Consider the following 24,248-nt stretch of genomic DNA (forward strand, 5'->3'; position numbering starts at 1 on the left):
GTCCGGCGCCTGGGTGGGGCGGCCTGGGGCGCTGCGTGGTCCTCTGGGCTTGGGTGTGGGGGTGCGTGGTGGGGGGGGTGGGGTGGTGGTCTGGCTTGGCTTGGGGGGGTGGTCCCTTTGCCTGTGCTGGGGGGGGTTGGCGGGGGGCGCTGCTCGGGGGGGGGGCCCAGCGGCGCTGGATGGGCTTCCCGTCTACACCTGGGGCTGGGATCGGCCCTTCCCTGGCTCTGGGGCGGGACGGGACAACCCTCTTGGGGCCCCCGGTCGCTCTGGGTGTCATCCGCTTCGGCTGCGGGGTCTGGGGGTGGGGTGGGGTGGGGGTCTTGTCGGCCCTGTCCTGTGGGGGGGCATTCTGGGGGAGGGGGGGGGCCACTATTGGTACGGGGCAGGGGGGGTTGACGGGTCGGGGTCTCCGCTGAGGCCATCGGCGGTTTCCCCGGCCGGTTGGCTGCCTCGGTCCCGTCGAGGCCTGACCAGAGCTCTTCTAGGGCCGGCGTTTGGGGGTGGGGGCCTGGGCTTGCTCCGGGGGGGGCCGGCGCTTTCTGGCTCCCCTCTCTCTGTGTGGGGGTGGTGGTGCTGGGCCTGGGGTGTCTGCGCCTCCGGGGGTGGGGCCCCGGGGCTGGGTGGGCCTGGCCCCCTTGCTGGGGGGGGGGGGCGGGGGACGGCTGTTTGACCACCGGGGGACAGTCTATCATCTGTCCCCAACTTACCCCCTTCCTCATATAACCTCATAATAGGGTGAGGGGGTGGGGGGCTTAGCCTGCGATGAGCCTTGGGGGGGGGGGGTTTACTAGGCAGTGACCCCCCTCCTGTGGTTGCCGTATGGAGTGGGCCCCCCCTCTTTCGGTTTTATTTGCACCTTAGACATGTAGGGCCCTTGGTAGGGGGGGTGCTTGGACATCACTGCCAGCAAGCAGCGGATGTCCTCCTAGCACCCTACCCGCCAATTTTAACCGCACCTTAGACATTTAGGGCCCCTTGGTGGGGAGGGTGAGGGGACGTCACTGTGAGTAATCAGGAGACGTCCCCTTAGTGCCCTACCCGCCAATTTTAACCGCACCCCCCTTAGTACACACACCCCTCCCCCCTCAATATATACATCCCAACATAAACACACACACATGCACACACACACTCTCTCAAACACACATACACGCACACACATTTTGCAAGGAAGGTGGGACCTAGGACCATCTGTCCCCTGCCTCTTCCCTGGTGGGGGGTACGGGCCCCTTTGCAACGGCGGCTGTGTCCCCGGGGTGCTGGCTTCCTGGGCCCGGCGGTGCTCTCTCCGCGCGGTGGGGGGGTTCACATTACATCTGAGCCGGGGGTGTTCGTGTCCCTGGGGGGTGGGTTCTGGTCCTTGCTCCTGAGTGCTGGGCCCCGCCAAATTTCCAACTGTGGCCGAGCCTGGTCGGGCCATATTTACAACACCCCTTGTGGGCCCTCTTTTTTCCCCGGGGTTCCCCCCTCCTGGGCGGGGGCGGCGGGCCCCTGCCTCGCTCCTCCCTGGACCAACCGTTGGCCGGGCGGATGGCTGCCTGGAGTGCGGAGTGGGTCTCCCTTGGGGGGTCCTGGCCCGTACCTGGGGTTGGGGCGGGGGGATGCCCGGAACTCCTGGGTGGTGGTGGGGTGCTCGTCTGGGGCTGTGGGCGTCCTTCTCCGGTGGGGCCCTGCGTTGGGTTCTCCCGGCGCGGCGGGGGGGCTGCTCTCCTGGTTGGGCTGGGGCGGCGCCCTCTTTCCCTCCGTGCCTCCCTGCTCTCTGGCTCTGGGGGCCTTGCGGCGGCCCTGCTGGCCCTGGCCTGGGTGGCGGGCTTGGTCGCCCGGGCGGCGGTTGTTCCCTGCCGGTTCCCGTGTGGTGTTGGGGGGAATCCGGCTGCCGCTGCTGGTGCGGTGGGGGTCTTGGGGTGGGGATGGCTGGGCACTCTCCCTCCTTCTTTTCACGTTCCACCATCCATTTTAGAAGAACATAAACACTCACCTGAGCACAGGTGTCAGCTCAACAGACTGAATGACTGAAATATTTCACACTAGTTGGTTTTAAGGCATAAGTATGCGTGTGAACACTATCTGTTTTGTGTACATGTCGACAGGTGGACATTTTTGCAACTAACAGGTGTGTTTATAACATTTGAGTGTGTGTGTGGACAGGCTCCGCCCTTTTTTTGTTTTTTGTTTTTTTTTACATTTGAACCTTACCATAATGATTAACAACCAGTAAACTTGTTGCTTTATGCTGCTTCATGGTCTTATCCCCCTTCCCCTCCTATTATCACCCCCTACCCCCCCTCTCTCTAACGTCCCTCTTTCTTCTTCCCCTCTTTCCTTTTCCGTCCGGTCCAACACCAAAGATTTTCAGACATGTTTGAAATTAATAAAGTTTGGCCTCAATTACAAAAGGGGTTTATTCAGACATACCTTTGGTTTGTCTGAAGATTAATAACCCCTCTTGTTAAAGTAAAATATGTCCAACCCAAGAGGCCCTCAGCTCTCATCTGTCTGCCTAGCTGTTGGACAGGACAAGTTAAAAAAAAAAAAAAAATAAATAAAAAAAAAGACCCCCCCCCCCCCCCCCAATAAATAAATGAATAAACAAAAGACATCTGCAGCTGAGTGTTGAAAGAAAGAGAAGATATGAGACAGGACAACCAGAGCTTGTGTCCATCTGAGAAGAAAGGTGGTAGTCCAAAGCTGGGTCCCATTAGGGCTGAAACCACATGTGTTTGTGGGGGAGGGTGGGGAGTGTAGGGTGGACTGAGGGGGCAGGAGGGAGTTGAGAGGGCAGCGAGAAGGAAGTGCTGAGAGCGATGGTACTAGACCCTGTGAAGCTTTATTAGCCCTGTCGTCTGCTCTTCTCAACGCTCACAGCCCCCCGCAAAACCTGGCCGCCTCACCTTACTCCTCCGACTCCAACCCCCTACCCCCCTGCCTTTGGGCAACGCTGGGGCAGAACAGTATAAAACTCTTAGAAAGAGGCAGACGGGACCAGACCACCCAGACATGAATACACACATGCAGCCATAATGGCTACCAGGAGGAGGCCCAGCATGAGAGCTGCAGCTGGGGAAGGAGAGGGACACTCACAAGCTCACAATTGCACACGTGTAAAAGAATGACACGAAGCGCACACCCCACGGGATGTGCACGACCCAGCGGCGTGCAGCGTGTACGGACAGCTCTGTCATACGCATCTGTGATGGTTCATCTTTTTAATTAAGCCCACTTTACCTGAAATATTTTGTTTAAAAGACGGACGGGATGACATTTGCATTGATTTTAATGTTTGCAAAAATGAGCGGGCCTGCCTCCAACACCTGTGCTCTCACTCTTATGGTTTGGATGAGTGTAGATAATTACTGACAGCTCACATTAATACATCTATAGTGAGTGTTATATCTTGCCTTCAGAGGTATCTGTCTATTCCCCGTTTTATTCTTATCTATCGTCCATGTAGACTAGAGATGCCCTATACGCTGGTCGATCGACAGGAAGTGTTCCAGAAAACAAAACAAAAATTGCCGTCAGCCAATCATCACCCTGACACATACGTCGCTGCACATGCATGGTCTCACTAAATAGAGCGCCACATTCCGTTTGCAGATCTGGAGTTTTCCCTCCTCCAAAGCCTCGACTCCTAACCGTGGATGTACAGTAGCTGCTAATGCGCTTGATCTTTCTCTTGACCAGCCCGAGGTCAGTCACTCAAAAACAGAGAAACCTGAACAGAACGCACACAGAACGTATCTGTTGTTGGCACGCCGCGCGTCACGGTGCTGTTGACACGACAACAACGAACACACGGGTCCAATCCCACAAGCTGTTGAAGGAAAGACGACAGAAGAACTTTTGATCATATTGCAGTCTTACATATTCGTCTAAACTGCCAGGGTAGCTGCCAGTTACCATGGCTGTGTGTTAGCTTACTTGTTTGTGTGTTTTTTGTTTTCTTCTTCTTTCATTGTTTGCCTTCTTTTGGACTTTTTTCTTACATGTGATGAGTGTCGTGGCATTCATGCTGCTCCATTTTGGAGTGTTTCCAAGTTGTCAGGTGTCGATGCTTGGCAACAACAAAATGCCACTGGAGAGCCAAGGAGACTGAGGTCTTTGCAGTGAGTTTAATAACGTGGACTCCTAATGACGACGTTGTTGCGTCTGCCCTCTTCTACAGCGTGAGCTGCTGGGGGGCAGACACGCTGACAGGAACAGGAAGAGGGTCGACAAACTGGTGCGGAGATCCGGCTCCATTTCAGGATGACCCCTATAGTCTGACTGTGGTGGAGGGGAGGAGGATGTTACAGAAACTGGAATCCATCATGGACACTCCTCTTCATCATCATCATCATCCTCTGCATGAGACCGTGGGACACTAAGCAGCTGCTTCATTCAGAGACCTTAAGCCTTTGACGCTTACATCTATTTCCAGCTAAGAAAAATAAGTCATTTGTGTTTTTTGTTTTGAAGTAGACGCTAAATTTAGGTAACTTTGGAGGTAAAGTGGTTTGATGCAAATTTGCATCAATAGGCCTCAAGGGGTTGCCACCTCGCTGCAGGAAAGAGCGCGTTCTTCCTGTCAGCGATTAGGTTTATTGATTATTTTTAGTGTTATTTATGATCTATCTGATCAGATCAAATGTTTAATACTGTTCTATTCTATTCTAAATATTCAAAATTTTCATAATAAATCTATGTATTTAAGGACAGTAAATCAAATTATGATTTTATGATACTACATATATATGTAAAATGTTTCTTTTGGAGCTGGTTTTTCAAAAGTAGCTTGCCTGTCAAAAAGAAAAAGCACGTGCATCCCTGATTTAGACCGTGTTGGTGTTATCTCCACCATCAATGCATGTGTTGACTTTGCCTGGGCAGTGATGTCGAACAGCAGGCAGATAATGAACTTTCTGGAGTGTGGTGTGTCAGCACTGGCATTCTGGACTCTGACTCTGCTGTGCTGGTGCCTGAATGTGATGGTGCCCCTCAGTGGCTAAACATCAAAGCAGGATTGCCTGCCTGCAAGTACAAAAAAGAATGCAAAAGAGGAGAGAAATGTACGAGGAATCATATCTCATTCAACTCAGACAAATGGAAATTGCTCCTATGAACTAAAAGTAAATAGCAGCAACTGTTTTTAGTCATCCATAGAAACTGAGGAATAATAGCAAAAACCGAATCATGAATTGGATTTTAGTTTTTTCCATAGAAGATACTTTAGTGGTTCTGTAGGACCCTGTCTCAGTCAACATCAGGCAGGAAGAAAGAAACACTTTAGTGTGTGGCTGTAATAGGATCCTATTAAGACTACAACTACATGACCAGGTAAAGGAAACTGTTCAGGTAACATGAAGGCTGTTGAGGAAGCCAGAAAATCCAGAAAAAATAAACACCTGCAGCTCTGAGTGGAAAACAATCTGAATTTAAGGTGTCTGGATGACCCAGTGTAGAGACAGACAGAGAAAAACTAACATTTATTTAGAAAAATAATAAAAAGATAAAACCAACATGACAAAAAACAAAAAAGTACAGAACCACAACATAAATAATCTGAAAAAGACAAATAAAACCATAAAAACTGAATTCAAACAGAGATCTACTTTCATTGAAAAAAAAAAAGAAATCAGGCATAAAAGGAAATCATGTCAGTGATTTGACCTCTCTTTCAGCTCTGATATGCATTCGTTTTCAAATCTATTTGTCTATTTTTTTAATATTTTCTTTATAATTATATATATTATTTAAAAGTGTATTTCGGGGCCGTAAATTATGTTGTACAAAAGACCAGTTAAAAACACAATTTAAGTATACTTTAAAATGGGTAAGGAAAGGAATATCGAGGGATATAAATGTAATTTACGATATTTATGATATTTATATCTTCTATTTGTAATTGAAAAAATACAAGTGTTAAAGGTTTAAAAAGGAAACTGTCACAGTTACATGAATAATAAAATCCTAATGGTGAAAAAACACAAAACAAAATAGAAACAATAAAAGAAAAGTTGCTGCTTCAGAGGTTTTTAGACAAAGCTAATCCTTAAACTTTAATGTCTTTTCCATCCAAAAGGTTTGCAGAGGACATTCCCTTAATTCCACCTTAAGTGCAGAAGATGTTTGAGTTTGTTGGTGGAGTAGATCTGTCTGCTTTCAGAAGACTTCAGAAGAGCTTTCATTGAGTCTGAGGGGAATCAGAAAAATATGAGGTTGATATTGCATTTATATTTTTCCAAAAAGTTGGATTTATAAAAAGAAGGAAAACGAATACTTAAAATATTCTTTAACAGTGCACAGGTGTTATTTTTTATTACTGTTTTTTTTACCCTTTTTTACTTCTGATATTTTTGTCTGTTGTTAATTGCTGCCACCCAACAAAAAATAATTGTCTCATTAATTTTAAAAGCCCTGAAAAAATCTGTTCTTGGGTTCTGAAGAGTTCATTTGCAAGTTAACGTACCTGTAAGTACAACAACCTGGAAACAAGTAAAAGAGCAAAATGCAAGCCTTGTTTTTCCATAGCTTCCATGCTAATGCAGAGATACAAAAAAAATATCTGTTGATGCAAAGACTGGAATTCTTTGTGTTTTTCACGTTTGGAAGTTCAGCTGTGGTGTAATAAAACCACATGGCTGCTGACGACTGTGAGCGGCTGCGTTACCACTGTTATAAACTCACCCTGCATGTCAGCACTGCACTATATCGCTTAAATGCATAAAGGCAGTTTGCACTATTTATTTGTTTTAGTCCTTCATCAGATGCATTTAATTTATATTGTTAAAACACAAATGAAATCTGATTAAAATTCTAATTGCTTTAAATTTGAGAAGTTCTCCGCACTCATAAGCTAAAAGCCGTTTTACTTCCTGTACTGTTGTGAACAAACTGAACTGGTTTTAACCATTTTCTTGTCGGGCAAATGTGGAATTCATGAAGAGAGACTTTTATGCCATTCCTTTGATGCTTCAGATGGTCACGAGCTAAAAACCTGAGGGTTTCTGCACGCCACTGACTCATTTCCATCAAGTGCCTGTGAAATGCTGCCTTATTAGCAAATCAAACAAGTGCCTCAGACATATAGGAAAAGCTATCTCATTATCCAGAAGATGATGTGATAAGATGAGCAAAGAGCCGTCTTAAGAACCTTGTTAAATTCTTGTGCGGTTATGTGTTTTCTCTTGGTGCAACAACACAAACTGAAGCCCAGCAAGTGATTAAAGTCCTTGTTGGGATAAGACTCTGGTGCACAGATTAGCTCAGGGTCAAGAGCTGATGTCTAAATATGTTTTGGATTTACCGAGGGCTATCAACTTTACTTTTCACTCTGTTTCTTTACACAAAAACAGCTAAAAAAATAAATGGAACTGAAGTATAGAAAAGTCTACTTTTGTCCAGAGATAAAAAATATAAGGGAACAGCTTTGTTGTATTTTTAAGAGAGCAGACAGACATTAAAGTCCCACTCCAATCATATTTTGCTCTATTTTCAAAGTGTTTATGGTCATTTGATTATAATGATGCAGTTTATAGTCAAAATCTAAAAACCTTTTTCATTTTCTAGGGATGGTGTCCGCATGATTTCCTGATATCCAAGCCCTACTCATGACCAGGTGAGCAGAGTATGTTGGAAAACATGCAGGAAGGCTGCTCTCAAGACCTGGAGCTGCCCCATAGAACCTAGTTTCGGCAGAACGGCAAAAGTTCATTTGAACTTGAACTCTGAGTTTTGGATGGGAGCATTGACTTGTAGCAAACCCGGCCCCCCCATTCCTGTCACTCGTAACTTAGAGCTTTCTGTTGACATGCTCTCCCACTAGCTTACAGCCCGTCACACCCCCAGCCTAATATTACAAAAATGGTGAGCAACATTGGAGCTATCCAACCGTACAGTTCTGATCCAGATTCCAGCTCAAACCAGGAAAACAAAGACGTTCATGACAGCGGATGCATCAGAATGGGGCGGAGCAGGGAGACTTGTGGCCCCGCCCAGAGTATTTTTCTACATCACAAATATGCTTTTTATCATCTGCTGCTGATTCACAACAATTTGAACAAAATAAATACTCAGAAGTGCGATTCTGAGCTCAGTTTTTTTATATCTGTCCTCCATCATGAGAAAAATGCCACAAGTACATGTTAGAAAAAACAAAAACACCATTGTCATCAGAGAGGGTCTTTAACTTCCTATAGGAGAACACATCCAAGTTATAAAGCATGTCAAGGGTTTTTGTCAAGCCTTTGAAAATTGTCTATTCACAAAACTGAGGCACATTGTGGGAATTGGCTTGTTTGGGGTTGCAGCTGTCCATACAGTAATGAAAACTGGAAAGAGCCTTTTATAGCATCAAAAACAAATGTTTACAGGATGTGTTTGCTTTATAACCAACTTTGCCTGCGTTCAGGTTTCATCGTTTATGAGGTTGCGTGTGAGAAAAGAGATTAAACATTAACTAATGCCACAGCTAACAAAGCACTAAATTCCTTTTGACGTCTTCCTCTTATTCTGTTATTTTCTGAAGCCCAGTTCCATTTTGAGCTTTTTTTCTTTTTTCCTCCCTAAAATCTTCCTAGGTTTGGTTTGCTTTTATGTCTTTAACATATTTCATCTCACAAAGTAAAGCAACACGGGCTTCAAATCATACAAAGAAACACAAACACAACTGGCTAAGATATGAAGTGTCATATTTCACACCTTATCAGATTCTGGTGCTGATATACCAGCAATCAGTTGCTACTGCAAAATACAAGCCAAGCCGGGTTGCTGGTCATCGCTTATCAGCCGTTTACAGTGTCAGTAAACATTAATCTGCACCAGCTTTTCTGTCATCCCCACCATCAGGTGTCAGAACCAAACACTACGACAGGCTGTGCAGGTGTGGAGGTCTGAGCTGGGAGTCAATGACAGAACAGCGCCCACTGCAGCCGGCTGGGAGGCATTGTTCTGTCGGCCCCCAGCGAGGGCAGAAATCCTTGTCAGAATGACATTTAGAAGGATTACGTTTTTAAAAATAGAGCTTTCAACAGGAACTCCAACATTTTAAAGATGTAAAATTCAAGGCTCATAAAAGCCTTTTGCAGTTTTACAATTGTTCCAACAGCTGATTGACACAAGAGAGGAACAATCATGAAAGAAAGGGAACATTTTTCTGTCAGGGATGGAACCATTTATGGTCGGTTTCCCTAATCTGAGTCAGAAACAAAGACAGTTTATGACAGAAGTAAATAAAAGCATCTACTTTACAAAACGATTTGATCTTTGAGGAGGGGACGCATGAGTTTGTCGACCGAGAATTCAAGGTCAAGGCGAGGTTGGGGGTTCTAGCTTCAACATTGTCAACACTCTCAAAGCATTCTGGGGCAGGCAGAGGGAAGTTCACTCCGTCAAAACAGGAGCTGGCACCAACATTCGTGCCAAAACCACTTTCACGTTAAAGCATACGGTCCCTGTGAACATGACACCGGCGCTCGGTTCAGAGCAGCACGCAGCATCAATTCTGTCACGACCCAGGCCATCTGAAATGAATGTTCTCGCCCCCACATCGCTTGATCCCATTGATCCACCCCTCCGCTCCGACCAGGTTTGGATTTCACTCCTTCCAAACAAAGTTTGTCACACATGAGCCGTCCGGATCAAAGCCTAATACCTTTATGATTCTTCGCTTTTGACTTCTTATTCAGACTTGCTGCACTTTGTGCAAAATTTGACAGAAATAGGCACTTGTGAAGCAAAAGAGTCAGAAGATCAAAGAGAGCAGTGGAGGGCACGAGGCACAGAGCTGAGTGGAAGAAATGAAAAACAAGTATTTCTGAGAGTAATAATGAAGGAGTCGAAACACGTGTGCTTGTTTAAAGTTGGTGTGGGAGGCCGATGGAAGTGTAGCGTGGAGAGAGGGAACAGGGTTTGTGGCTGCTTGTGTTTAGGTTTAGCACTGTCTGATGACAGCTCGCTGTTTCTGAATTTGGTTATGTGCTGCCCACACGGCTGTTGCAGCAGCACGACTCACCAGTGTCAAAAGGCCGCAGAAACGTATAGAAGTACATGGAAGAAAGGCTGGTTTGCATGAATGCATGACGTTATGGTACATGAGAAAGAATACCTACAGGGAAATAAGAACACTGATGGCAGATTCAAATGTGCAAAGATGTTTTTTTTTTTATTTTATTTTTTATTTAAACACTTGACATTTTGTAAATACAAACACCTGATGTTTTTTTTTTTTAATTAAAGGTTCTCTATCATGCTTTGTAAAGACTTTTAGAGTAAACTATATCCACATATTTGATAATATATTACCTTTGGCACACTAATGAACAATTTTTTTCCATGAAATATGACTTTATTTCACAGCTCATTGTCCTACCCAGAAGTAAGACGACTCGATCTCTGAGGCTCCGCCTTTCTCTCCTTGTGGGTGCCGTCCATTTCATGACATCAAGCCAGAGCCAGCCACAGCAGCATGTCTGCGCCCACGAAAACATACAATATACGAACTTTTGTAAAGATGAATGTTCATATTGTGCATAGAAAAGCTAATTTAAAAGCTCAAAAACTTGATTTTGCATGATGTGGGCCTTTTCGTTCTTCTGTACATACAGCATCCTTTCATTTTACTACAAAAATGAGTTGAATTAGATTTCCATCATTAATACCTGCCTCCTGTCTATGCTAAATGTCTTTTGTCTGTCACGTTCAGTTAGCAGTCTCGTAGGCCATCGTCAGAAACACAGGCAGAGTCCCAGGACTTGGGTTTAGCTCAAAACTTTATTTTCTATTTTCTTCCATTGCCATTTCACAATCATGCCCCAAGCTCTAACCGCTAACCAACAACATTACCCAAAATGGTTACAACTGCCACCTTTATAAGATTTCTCCTTTGGGAGCTACCATCCACCCAGGTTCCCACAGATAACCTATTTACACAAAATATTAAAATATGTAAATTCAAAGTTTCCCCAAACCCATACAAAAATAGAACTCACTAACTGTTCCTAAACCATTTCAATAATTCACTCAAATAATAAAATGACTACTCTAAATCTCCCCTGTTAACTATACAATGATTTCGGTTCCCTCCCTGGAACCAATACAAGGTTCTTGTACCCTTAGGAGCCTCTTTTGCTGGCAGATCTTTCCTGACACAGAAAACAGAGGTAAGTCACCAAAATAAGTCAAGGCATACAAATAGACATGCAGCAGCTGTAAAACCTAAATATTTAAATCTATGTGCTTTCACAGGTGCTCCTGACCAGGAAGAACATTTGCTGCTGCTGCTAAACTTTAGCTGCATTCAACTAATAAAAAATCTGTCAGTTAATCACCATCTCTGCCTGTTTCTTTAATGTGACAACTGTTCGTTGTGACATTTTGGTGGACAATCACTGCAAGCTATACTTTATTTTTAATGGTAAATGGCGTATACCTGTGTAGCGCCTTTTTTTCTACCTTCTTTGAAGGTCCAAAGCGCTTTATAGTCACAGTCCCATTGACCCAGAGACGGTTTTACCATTAGGCAAAGGTAGGCGATTGCCTGGGCCCCCGGACATTCTAGGGTCCCCGAGCTAAACACTTAATGTGAATACTTAACACAAAAAAATGATTACATCCATCATTATTACCTGGCATAAGATTTATGGAGTAAAAGTGTTTGGTCCTCCCCCATCCTGCTGCAGTAATGGTATATTCCAGTCAGCAGCAAGTCCAGAGACTCCCATGTTAGCGAGCAGAGGCAGCATTGCTACAGACTGGGCGGTTTCCAGCTCAATGGGGAGGTTTTTTTCTTGACTTTTGCGGGTAAACATGCTTTAGGTGGATGGATATGATTTGGGCAGGTTTAGGATCAGTTCAGCGGCTTTTAGTTCCTGGTTGAAACACGTTTCAATCAGGGATGTGCGCTTCACCTGTCGTTTTCCTCACCTGCTGTCATGGGATGTAAAGCCCACTGATAATAAAATAAATGTGTGTTCACACTAACCTGTTCCAAAAATGCAATTTACAAGTTTGATTCTTAACATTTCATTATTTTATCATGTTATATTATTTAATCCTAATCATTTTTATCCTCAAAAAATAAAAATCTAAAAGGGGCTTATGCATACTTTTATCACTGGGATTCAGCGTTTGCATACAAATAACACATATGCGTTTACTTATTTATCCAGTTGTGTCTGCACACAGATTGCCCCCTTCTTCCTCGGTGCATTCCCCACTAAAGGGCAGAATGCAGCAGTCACAAAATTTTGACTTTGGGAGTTAAACTCACGAAAGCACAGTCAGACCGACTCGCTTGAGTAGAACATTCCTACTGATTGTCAACCACAAATCCAGCATTAAATGGGCTTTGTTGATAGAGTCCTCATTGAGGTGTGAAGAGCCATTACCCCAACACAACTCTGTGGAAGCACTTCAAAAAAATATATATATGCATTTATGCCAAAATGTTTACATCTTTCTCTCCCCGCCAAAGTAATGTTTCTTAGAAGAATGTCTTCATGAAAGCTGCAACAGGAGAAACTCCAGCAGCTTCAGAGCAGGGAGGAACCACATGTTAGATCTCTGCCACAATGCCATGGTTAAAAACGGCAACGGAAAGGAAAAGGAGAAATCAGTTTAGTATGTCAACTGATTTCTTCTAAAATGATTACCTCAACACATCTTTTATGTATAAATAATACGTTGAAAGACGAATAATGTCTAATGATGGTCCAAAACTAAAACATGATAATATAACAAATGAAATAGCCTGAAACATTTCAATTAAAAAAATCTAGATTAATTAATATTACAGTTTTTTATTTATTTTATTTATTTATGTATTTGTTAATTTATTTGTTTATTTATCTTCTGTTATTTTATCTTCATTTTCTTCTCACAGGACTAAAGCCATCCAGAAAGCACCACAAGTTGCAGTTTCTCTGATGTCAACTGGAATAGAGCAATTTCCCATTGACTCCTAAGTTAAAAGGAAGACTTGAAACAAAAAAAAAACTACAATCATGTACACTCTGGTTTCAGTTGTTTTTTAATCTTTATTGTTATTTATTGTAATTATGACAACCGTTTCAGTAGGAGAATTAGTTTTTCCATCCACTTAGATTTGATTAAAGTTTGCGCATTATTCTGCTAGTTTTGTTCATTTGTTTATTTTTATTGGCACATGAGTGGACCTATGAGTGAGCTGAACTCACTTTCTCCTGCCTAAGTGATTATATTTGGAAGAGTTTCCTCTTTTTTTCCACAAAATCCACCTTTTTATTTTTGTTTTTGGAGTTTTTCCTTAGCGTGAAGGAGGGTCTAAGGACAGGGATGGCCAGTTTAGTTTAGCAAGTATAGATTAGAATTTACCTATTGAATTGTATGACTTTATGATCCTCATGATTTTATGTTTACTATACAATTGCTGATATGAAGCTTATTGAGATGAGTATTTTAGTGGTTTTGGGCTACACAAATAAAATTGAATTGAATTGAATTGGTTCTCTCCCTCCCTCCCTCCTAGCGTTCAAAACAGGAAGTACCAGTGGGCTCCAAGAAGCTAAAATCCAGCTCGGACCAGTCACTGCTTACCGACTTTGCCTGGCTCCAACATTGCGGTGTCCATACTGCAGAAAAATGGCGACTGAATCGACCTCATTCGGCTGGAGCTGTAAGTAAACCATTTTCCATGGATGTCGTCACACTGACTCGATCCAGTTCTCATATACAGTCAATTATATATACTAAAAAGGACCCACTTCCATTAAAATTGAATTAAATATATTTATGGAAACTCATGTCAAGTATTAATGTACACTAATTTTAATATTTACATTATTATGTCACCTGCACAGGTCTGAGAGTATGATGCTATCATGTTCAGATGCAGTCTTAAAATGCTGCTACAAAGCAAACTGGGGTACCAGAACACGAGCCAGAAGTCCAAATGGCCGGTCTGTTTCAGAACAACCACGCCTTCTGAGGGAGTTTGCAGAAAGCTGTTTGAAGATAGGATATGGACACGTATGCAGCTCTCTTTCACCTTTGCGGTTCTATCAAAGGCAATAAGCACCAAACCTCTGGTTTACGTCCTGAAGACAGTGTTTTACTTCAAAAACAAAACTGGAAATAACATAAGGCTTTGTGGACCACAGTGCATGTCATTTGGAAACTGCAGCAGACCAAACAATTCAATTCAATTTAATTCAATTTTATTTGTATAGCCCAAAATCACAACAACAGTCATCTCGATGGGCTTCGAAGTAAAACATGAACTCAAAAGGATCACGAATAACACACGGAGAAAAACACGTCACTGAACTTGAACCTGTTTGACCATCTGACCAAAGCACTTACATGATCGATATACATATAGGCTATAGGTATCTATTGTACGTATTCATATCTCACTTCTCACTTTAGATCTGCAAACATTTGACATTTTCAACTCTACAATAATAAACTGCTTCTTTTTTACTAGTATTTGTTAATTTAACATAAAGGAAGGCGGTAACATTAACTATTTTAGAAACTATAAATATTTTTGCATATTTCTGGACAACATCCAGATCGGTCAACATTTTCAGATGTTGAAGGGGTTTGTAATTTTAACACTAAAATAATAAACCTATTTCTGCTTTAGTCATAGCTGAATAAAATGATTTTTATGATTATGAAAATTGTAGATTAACACTGAAGTTATCAAAACTGTGAATTAACACATGAGGAATTGTATACATAACAAAAAAGTGTGAAACAACTGAAAATATGTCATATTGTAGGTTCTTTAAAGTAGCCACCTTTTAATTTGATTACTGCTTTGCACACTCTTGGCATTCTCTTGATGAGAGTCAGTAGGACTATCAGCTGTGTGTCCACCTGACTTTTGCACAACACAACTGATGGTCCCAACCCCATTTATAAGGCAAGAAATCACAGTTATCAAACCTGACAGGGCACACCTGTGAAGTGAAAAACATTTCAGGTGACTACTAGTGTGCAAAGCAGTAATCAAAGGAAAAAGTGGCTATTATGAAGAACCTACAATATGACATATTTTCAGTGGTTCACACTTTTTTGTTATGTATATAATTCCACATGTGTTAATTCACAGTCTTGATGCCTTCAGTGTGAATCTACAATTTTCATAGTTTTGAAAATAAAGAAAATTCTTTGAATGAGAAGGTCTGTCCAAACCTTTGGTCTGTACTGTATGTATGTTTTAAAAAAAAATATATGTCTGCGTGATTTCAGGTTCTTTGCTAGCAAAAGATTCCAGCAGTCATTCCAGGAATACGAAGCATCATAATTCTCAAAAAGCAGTGAATCACTTTGTGGCCTCTCAGGAGCCTTTGGCTTCACTGACCAGCTTTAGCATCTCCTTACACAGCAAACATACGTCCTTACTGAGTTCTTATGTTTGCTCTTCAAAAGTCACCATGCCAGCTGTGGCAGGATAAAAGGTTCTGGAGAAATAATTCTTCTGTCTCAGAAATATGACCATTTAGACCAAAACTTGACCTTCTGCCCTTTGGTTTCTGCGTCTGCTTTGAGAGTCTTTTAATATCTGCTGTGTTTTCCTTAGTAAGGCTGTGCATGACGAGACACACTTCGGCTTTCATTGCCTGGTGCCGGTTTTTATTAAGACTCTGGACATTTTATGGACACGAGGAATTAATTACGTTGGTTTTAATGCAGACTGTTGTTTTAGGACTAATGCAGCTACTCGATTACAGCAGTCATTTCGGTCTACACCTCGTTCCAAAAGAACAGAAAGGCCAAAACCTCGAAGTACGGGCTTTGTGTGGAACAACAATGACACAGAAATAGAACTCTTAAGCAGAGCAGCCTTTGGGAAAACAATGAGAAAAAAGATGAATCAAACCGCTTCCAAAGGAACATCACAGACTTTTCATTATTCTGCACACAAAACTCCTTTTCTCCATGCATAATGTTGGCATGCACTTACAGCCATTAACACAAACATAAACACACACACAGCCTGGCGAACATGCTGGCCACCCAGCCAGTGCCCTCTGGGCCCCACCTCTCACCTCGCTCAGAAGCGCCGTAGCTGAGAAAAACGACACCCTTTACTTCCTTTCCCTCAGTCCCTGGTTTCTCCCGCCTCCGCCTCTCAGTGCTCCCATCCATGTTGTAACAACTCGTAAAGGAAGCCGACTTTGACCCCATCAGTAAAAGGTTCCCAATCGCCTTTGTTCATCGGCAGTGCGTAGGAGTAGGTTAGGCAAATGCAGCGCTGCTCCTCTGACTGCTCTGACATCCTGTTCAAAGTCCTCTTGTAAAAGTCTGAAGTACCGAGGAGGATTTTATGCAAGGAAACAACTGTCTTGTACCGTGTCTCCTCATACTTTGCTCCTCCTGTGTACATCTGTAAGCCAAAATCCATTTTTATACATTTATTTCAGAATCTCTTGAACTTTAATAGATCAAAACTGTCACTTAGACCAGTGTTTTTCAACCAGTGTGTGAGATGGTCAGCCGTACCGTGGGAAATTTCACATTTTCGCTGATCTAAAAACATTTCCCATCTCCAGGATTTCAGCTCTTTGTTCATCCAAACAGGCCCTGACAAAACACTGAGTATGTAGGAATATGAAAGATCATAAAATACTTTTTCTTTCTGTTTATTTGATTCTATTAAAGACATTTTGATAAGAATGACGGTGCTGCGATTTAGCCACAGCTTCAGCTGTATTAGGAAAAGTCCCACCCCTTTAACTGTCTCCCCCAATCATTCTTGGAGGCTTAATCAGATGTCATCAGTCTGACCAATCAGAAGTGGTTAAAGTCTTCACTTCCTTGTTCTGATTCTGCTCATAAAGTCTCTCAGTTCCAACAAAAATACCAGCTAAAGCTCGTCTTTAGACAGGATTTGCACAGGATTTGGTATCAGACCGTTGAAAAAGTGAACAAAACAATGAAGCTCAGAGAAGAGAGTCTGTCTGCCATCACTACATCTCCCATGATGCATTGGGTTAAAGTGACTGCGTCTCAACGTAAAATGAGTCTTCCCTGTCAAACGTCTTGAAACCACAGTGAACACACATCAACCAGTTTTTCAATCTTCTTGATGAAATCAGAGGTCAACAGTTTAGTTCTCCTTCAAGGTTTGTGTTTCTTAACAGCCAAACATCCCAGAGTTTGGTCCAAGTCATCTTTCTAACTGAAACACTTTTCTAATAATGTCTGGATTATTTTATGTGTTAAACTTAAGAAGAAGTAATAACAACATTTAAGAACCAGCATTAAGGGGAAGTGGCCAACAGACACAATTAAACTAAATTTAAAATGTAATTATCTAAAAAGAAATAAAACGTTTTGTTAAAGTTTTTCAAGACTTCATCTTTGATTAAGACAACAGAAAAACTAATAAAACTTCAACATGTTGACTTTTTGTGTAGCTATAGAAAACATAAACATAATGTTAGTTTTTTGTGTAAAATGTATCAAACATATTGTGATTATATAACTGTTCATAAATTACAGTTGCCTTTGCACCAACATTGAAAAATAAAAAATCAATCAATCAATCAAAATTTAGAAAGAATATATATATATTGTAAGGCTACATAAAATTGCATGTTAATAAACTGAAGGGAAAAACAACTACCGGTACCAGGGTAAAATGTCAAATAATTTAGTTGAAAATTATTACTGAAAACTAACTTAACTTTTATTACAGCTTTAAAAAGAAAACATTGCATTGCGGAGGGACTGTAGATAAATACAGACTACAGTTTCTCTTTTTTTAATTTTTGGATGCTGGTGTGCTGCAGGATTTTTGTCAAGGATAAAGTGTGCCTTGGCTCAAAAAAGGTTGAAAAACACTGACTTAGATGACTGTTGATTTCAATTATGTGTAAGATGCAATTATGATGTTTATCAATTAGCAAGTTAATTTTAAATTGATGGATCGGTCTATTTCAAGCAATTCAAAAAAAACAAGAGAAAAAAGATGCTAAACTTAAAAAATACATAAATATGTTAAGAAAATAAAAAATAAACATTATAATTACTTCTAATCATGAACAGACAAATTTACACCTATGTGTACAGTACACACACAATTTATTAAAAAATAGTATTTTAAGAAAACTAGGAAACATTTTTATCCTTATATTAAAAATGTTATCATTTAATTCTTAAACGACTGTTCAATTTAAGTAATTAACAAGGTCAGTTTCGAAGCTGTTTTTGCAGTGAACCTTCAAAATGTTTGTGCAGAGTTCATCATGCTGTGCACTCAACCGTCAGGACTAATAACCTTTAATTTGACATTTAACGTCAGTTTCGGTAATGATGCAGCTGGCTCTGATTTAACTTTATTTTACTCGTGTGCTCAGAATTAGCTTCCTTGTTTTTTTTTCAAGAATAAAGTAAAAAAAAAAAACTGCTAAAACCAAAGTGCCTCAAATTTGTCAGATTAGGTCATGTCAATAAAATCCTCACATCCAGTGGGGTCGGTAAACAAGAAAACACATGTAGTAATGTGGCCCAGTGTCTCATTCAAAAGGAGAATATGTGAATAATGTCAGAAATCAGAAATACCAAACCAACAACAGCTTCACAGTGTAGTAATCTGAAATGACTGTCTGAGCAACAAACACATGTTTGTGTTCTGCTCTAAAATGTGGCTGTGGTGGGAAAATGATCAACGGTTAACTTCTGCCCCAGTGTTCTCTGTAGGAGAAGATGCCCTCCTTTTCTTTTTACCGTTTTAGCATTCCCTTAAAGTGTATTTTCTATGGAAGCGATTCTGTAGCATAATTAAAAATAAAAGTCAAAACCAGAAATGCTTTTTCAGTTTCAAAATGAAGCTGCATTTTTTGACTCAAAATTAAAATGAAAAAGCAATCCACCGAAATGCTTTTTCATTTCCTTCTTCAACGCTGCTTATTCTGTCACTAAATTAAAATGATAAAGAAAATGATATTTGACATTTCATTTTCAAAAAAGTTCTCTGGTAAATGTGTAACAAGATTCATTTAGAAATGTCTAATTTGACAATTAAAATGGATTAACAGAAATGCCTTTTAATTTTCAAAATGTAACTGCATCAAATGACTCAAAATTAAAATGAAAAACCAATACTTCAAAATGCTTTTTCCTTTATACCTAAAATCCGCTTATTCTGTGTCATAATTAAAACAAAAATGCAAAGAAGGGATTGCATTTTCATTTTCACATCCACCCTGCGAACATTGTCTAATTATTCAATTCGAATAAGCATTTCCAGAGGGGAGGGGGGGCGATGACGTCAGTGCTATCTCCGTGTGTCCGGTGACGGGAAGGGGGGACGGTGTTGCTCCCACCCTCAACTCAGAGATGAATTTCTGATGAACTCCTGACGCTCTGCAGAAGCTATGTCCTAGAAAACAACGTTTATTTTTATTTTGCTAAAATATGCACAATCATAATTAGAAGACCACTGGGAAAACAAGGAAAAAATATAGAAAACGTTTAAAATATAGATTAAAAAAAATTATTGGAGTGAGACTTTAAGCAGTTCATTTGCATTAAAAGCAAAAAGAAAAAACACATAAATTGTGTGGGAGCCAAAGTAATAAAATATGATAGGCTTTGCTTATTTTGAATTCATTGCATAATTTTGCATACATTTATTAATTACCTATGTTAAGCTCTGGTGAATTAATTGCTTTGGATACAAACTGTGGAAAGTGGGTGTGTCATTTGTGCGGCGTGATTGATTTTTGAAAAATCTCATTAGGATGCAAGCAGAGAGACACCATGCACCTGAGAACCTCACAGTGTTTTGACCTCCAATTGTTTTATTATTCCACAAACGCAGTCAAAAAGGTGTATACATTAATAAATGCAGATGATTGAAAGAACCCAGGAAGTGTTTTTTCTTCATTGGGATGTGTGTGAAGATGTTGGAGAGGTGCGGAAGAGTTCACTCATGCATATTGTAAACTTCAAACTAACCAAACAGTTTTCTTTTGTTCTGATTTTTAGCGAGTTTATTTAAATGCATTTCTGCTCATGAAAGTCCATATTATATACATTCTGAAAGGCCTATGATCACTTTTATCATTTATAGTTTATAAATGTACAGCCCCTCTTAATATTACTTAACAATACCAGTGCAACAAAAATGGTGAGCAAAACTTGAGCTATGCGGTCTTACGGTTCTGATCCAGATTCCAGCTCAGACGAGGAAAACAAAGAAGTTCATGACAGTGGATGCATCAGAAGGGAGGTGGAGCTTGGAGCGTACTGCCCCGCCCAGCGTATTTTCTGCAGCATAAAGACAAGTTTTTTGGGGGGACTTTTGAAACCTGGTTTTTCATACACTTGGAAAAAGCAGCAGCTCAGACGTTCAGAAAATCATTCCGTCTGTTTTACAGGAAAAGAATTGGGAAAGTAAGATAATCAGGCATCTGTACAGTCAAAGGCATCCAGACACACATGTGGGCACAGAATCAGGGGAATCAAAGTAAGGTCAGAGGTCAGGTGAGATTTGTGTTTCCTGCTTCTTGTCCCCAGCGAACCTCTTGTCTCTGGTCGGAAAAGCATCATGGTCCCACCAAGATCTTGGACATGGAGCTAACACGCCGCATTCTCTGTTGACATGTTGACAAAATCAAAAGCGTGACACAAACGTTTATGTTGTGTGCATGTACACGGGACTTTCGATGGTTCCAACACAGGTCTGGATGTCTGTGTCTCCATATGTGTGAGTGTGTGTGTGTGTGTGTGTGTGTGTGTGTGTGTGTGTGTGTGTGTGAGTTTATGGGCCACTGCAGCCTTCTTTATAAACACATCAGCTGAGCTGACAGTGCACAGTGGGAGGGAGTGAGAGTCCTGAGACAGCCTGGGACAGAGGTCTCATAAAAAATCACTTTTAATTTATTTCCCCCCAAATTGGAAAGTGCACGCTCACACCTGACTAAATCATCACGCGTCAACTGGAGACGGCCCCCCACCGCACGCTGACGAAACCCGATCCCAGTTTTGCCACGCAGGACCACCGGGCCCAGCAGAGAAAACACAGCGTCACGCCGCACACATGCACGGCCGCTGATGGCTTTCGCAGATGTGCTCCTCCTGATAGTGAGGCTGATCTCCACTGCTGCCCATCTCCTCACTCCTAAAGCTTCTAAATCTACATCACCACTTAAAACCCCACATTTACAAAAGAAGAAAGGTACATTTTTAATGCATTAACACTGGCCGGTGCTGATCTAGAACAACTGTTATTGTTACTCAAAACAAGTAAAAAAAAATTGAATTAAAGATGTTTTTGCTTTGTTATATATAAGTTAAAAAAAGTCCAAATAAAATATTGAAATGAGCTTTAAACACTCATATTTAAGTATGTTTGCTTAGGTAATTGTTCTAAAAATAAGCATATTCTGCTCACATTTTGTCATATTAAACCCTTTTCATCCAAATATAACTGTTTTTAAATGGTACAACTGTCTGTACCATCCATGATCTCCTTAAAATAAGACTAGAATTATACAATTAAAGACACATTTTTCTTAAAAATCATATGTAAATGTATAGTTTTACATATCTGTCTGTCCTGCTGCTGTTGAGTGAATTTGTACGTGTCAGGACTAAAAGGAATGTTCCAGTTTCTGTTAACCAAGCAAAAGTGCGTTTCTTGAAATTATTCGAAAATAAAACTTCTTAAAAAACGTTCTTTAAAGTTAAAAAATGTTTTATTTTTTTAAAATACATTTTTTTTACATCCTAATAAAAATTGTGTTAAAGTACACCAAGGCTTGAGCAGAAAATTCTTTAAAAAAAGAATCACTTTTGATCAGAGGCGAATTTACAGGGGGACAAGAGGAGGCATCTGCCCCCCTAAAAAAAAAATGTGCTCTCCGACTTGCCCTCAATTTTTTTGTCAGTATCATTATCATTAAAACTGAAGAAACTATGAATACAAGCGTCTTTAAAAGGACAATAGCACTATTTTAAATGAAGTCCCTCAAATTTTTTTGTGACGCCCCTGCATTGTGTATGCCAGCCCGTCTGGGCTGTCAGCACACTGGCCTTAGCCAAAATCCACAATGTTTCCTTGCAATAGCAATTTTTGGAAAGAAATATTCAAAAATAAAAACAATTGAAGTACAGTACCTAAGGACCTTCCACTCTGCTGTTCTCATTTGCCACCCATCCAAAGTTTCCTGCCCCATCTAGCTCCGCCACTGCCTTTGATCTATTTTCCATAACAGTTTGTGTGTGTTTCTCTTTTTTAATCTGCATCTTTTCACTGTCCTCAAAGGAGGAACTCCTGTGTTCTAATGTGAAAAGCATGCTGTATTAAAGCATCTGACATGGCAATCATAAAATTGAAAAACACCGTGCAAACAACGGGGGCGGTCAGCAGGACCACAAGCGGCCAACATGCGTGTCTGCATGACACATATGTGTTTTGCATATTACAACTCAACACAATTGTTCGTTGAGTCAGGAACAGGTATACAAAATAAAAGCCTTGTCCAAAAAAATTCATTTTATTAGACAATGAGACTAACTTTTTGCAATTACAACTTAGTGAACTTTTGAAAGTTCTGAAATTTCAAGCGCTGCCTTAATTTAGGGCTGTGCCACACAGCCACTACATACATTTTGCGCAAAAATTGGTCATACGTGAATATATGTGGCAAAAGTGAAAAAAGTTGTGGTCTTTACGTGAAATTTTCACAGATGTATCATGGATGAAGAAGTACGAATAAGCCACGCACAGAACACGTAAATAAACGTGGAACATGAACCGTGCGTGATCATTGCGCTGTTTATATGTAATTAGTGATTTCTGCGTCAATTAAGTAATTTCAAAGTTATATGTGCGCCGTATACGTGATAAAGACGTTATACATTGGTGGTACATGCTTGAAAAGTGTGTTAGAGATCCGTGGAATGGTCATGGAAAGCCACATATGCATCTCTCAAAAATCACACACAAATGCATGAGATACACGTAATACTTGCATATCAACTACATAAAGTAAGCATTAACTAATTCTTCTGAGCAGTTTAAAACCAGAAAAAAAAGACCCGTCGGCCGAAACCCTCCACGGACATCTGCGCGCATCAATGAATGATGAAACCCTTATCAATCACGTAGAACACGGATGGATCACGAAAGACAGAAATTTAATACGTGGAAAATTACCTAAACATACGAAGTGGCTGTGTGACACGGCCTTTACGTATTTAGATGTTTTCCACATTGACTGTATCTGAGAACTGGACTGAGCGAGTGTGACGTCGCCCATAGAAAATGACTTGCTTCTGGCTCCAACTAAACAACTAAAGTCAATACAGTGGCCATTTTTTCACGATAAGGACGCCACCATGTTGGAGCCGGCCGTCGTCAGTAAGCAGTGATTGTTCCAAGTTTTGAACATTGGACGCTAGACCACCTACTTTTTATGAGGCATTTGATTGGCATAGCTTGAACGACTTGAAATACAGAAAAAACATCGTGAAAAAAAATACGGTTTATCAAGAACATGTTAAAAACAAAGGCATCAGAGCAAGAATGGTTCTTCTGACCAATAGAACGGCTGAGTAACAGCGTTTTAATTCTCTGTAGAAGTCTATGGGATTTTGGCTTCTTGGAGCCTGCAGGTACTTCCTGTTTCTCACTCAGTCCAGTTCTCTTTTATAGTCAATATTTTCCATTTTTACCGCAATGCTTGTCGTTGTTTACCTCCCGTCAGGGGTCGCCACAGCGAATCAGGTTTCACCTATTAGTGGTTGGTTATCACTAAGTTTTTACGCCGGATGCCCTTCCTGACACAACCCTGTATTTTATCTGGGCTGGGGACAGGGAGACAGGGAGACCCCATTTTAGGGGAATTCTAATGTGTGAAAATTAGTTTCACAGAAAGCCTGAGAATAAGAACATTAGGAGTAAAGAGGATGGTGAAAATACCTTGATTCTTCAAACGATGAAATAAAAAAACAGCAAAACTGAAAAACATAATGTGACATTTGTTGACATTTAGCTTTTTTTTTCTTCCACAAACACATAGCAGTTGTTTTGCTGACTCCTCAGAGTACTGTAACTCACCACGACAGACTGACCGGTCATGCATGCATATTCCAAACACAGTTTTGACCTCCACCTTCCTACCACAAACACAAGCCCCTTCGTTTCATTATGAAGACTACGGCTAAGGAGTCCTAAACCAAACAAGAAAACAAATCCCAGCATGCTTTGTGAAAACAAAAAGTGGTGAAAGGTGCTGAAAGAGCAAGATAGGAAAATCCTTAACGTG

The sequence above is a fragment of the Oryzias latipes genome, chromosome 4 (assembly GCF_002234675.1).
Source record: "Oryzias latipes chromosome 4, ASM223467v1".
NCBI classification, from domain to species: domain Eukaryota; kingdom Metazoa; phylum Chordata; class Actinopteri; order Beloniformes; family Adrianichthyidae; genus Oryzias; species Oryzias latipes.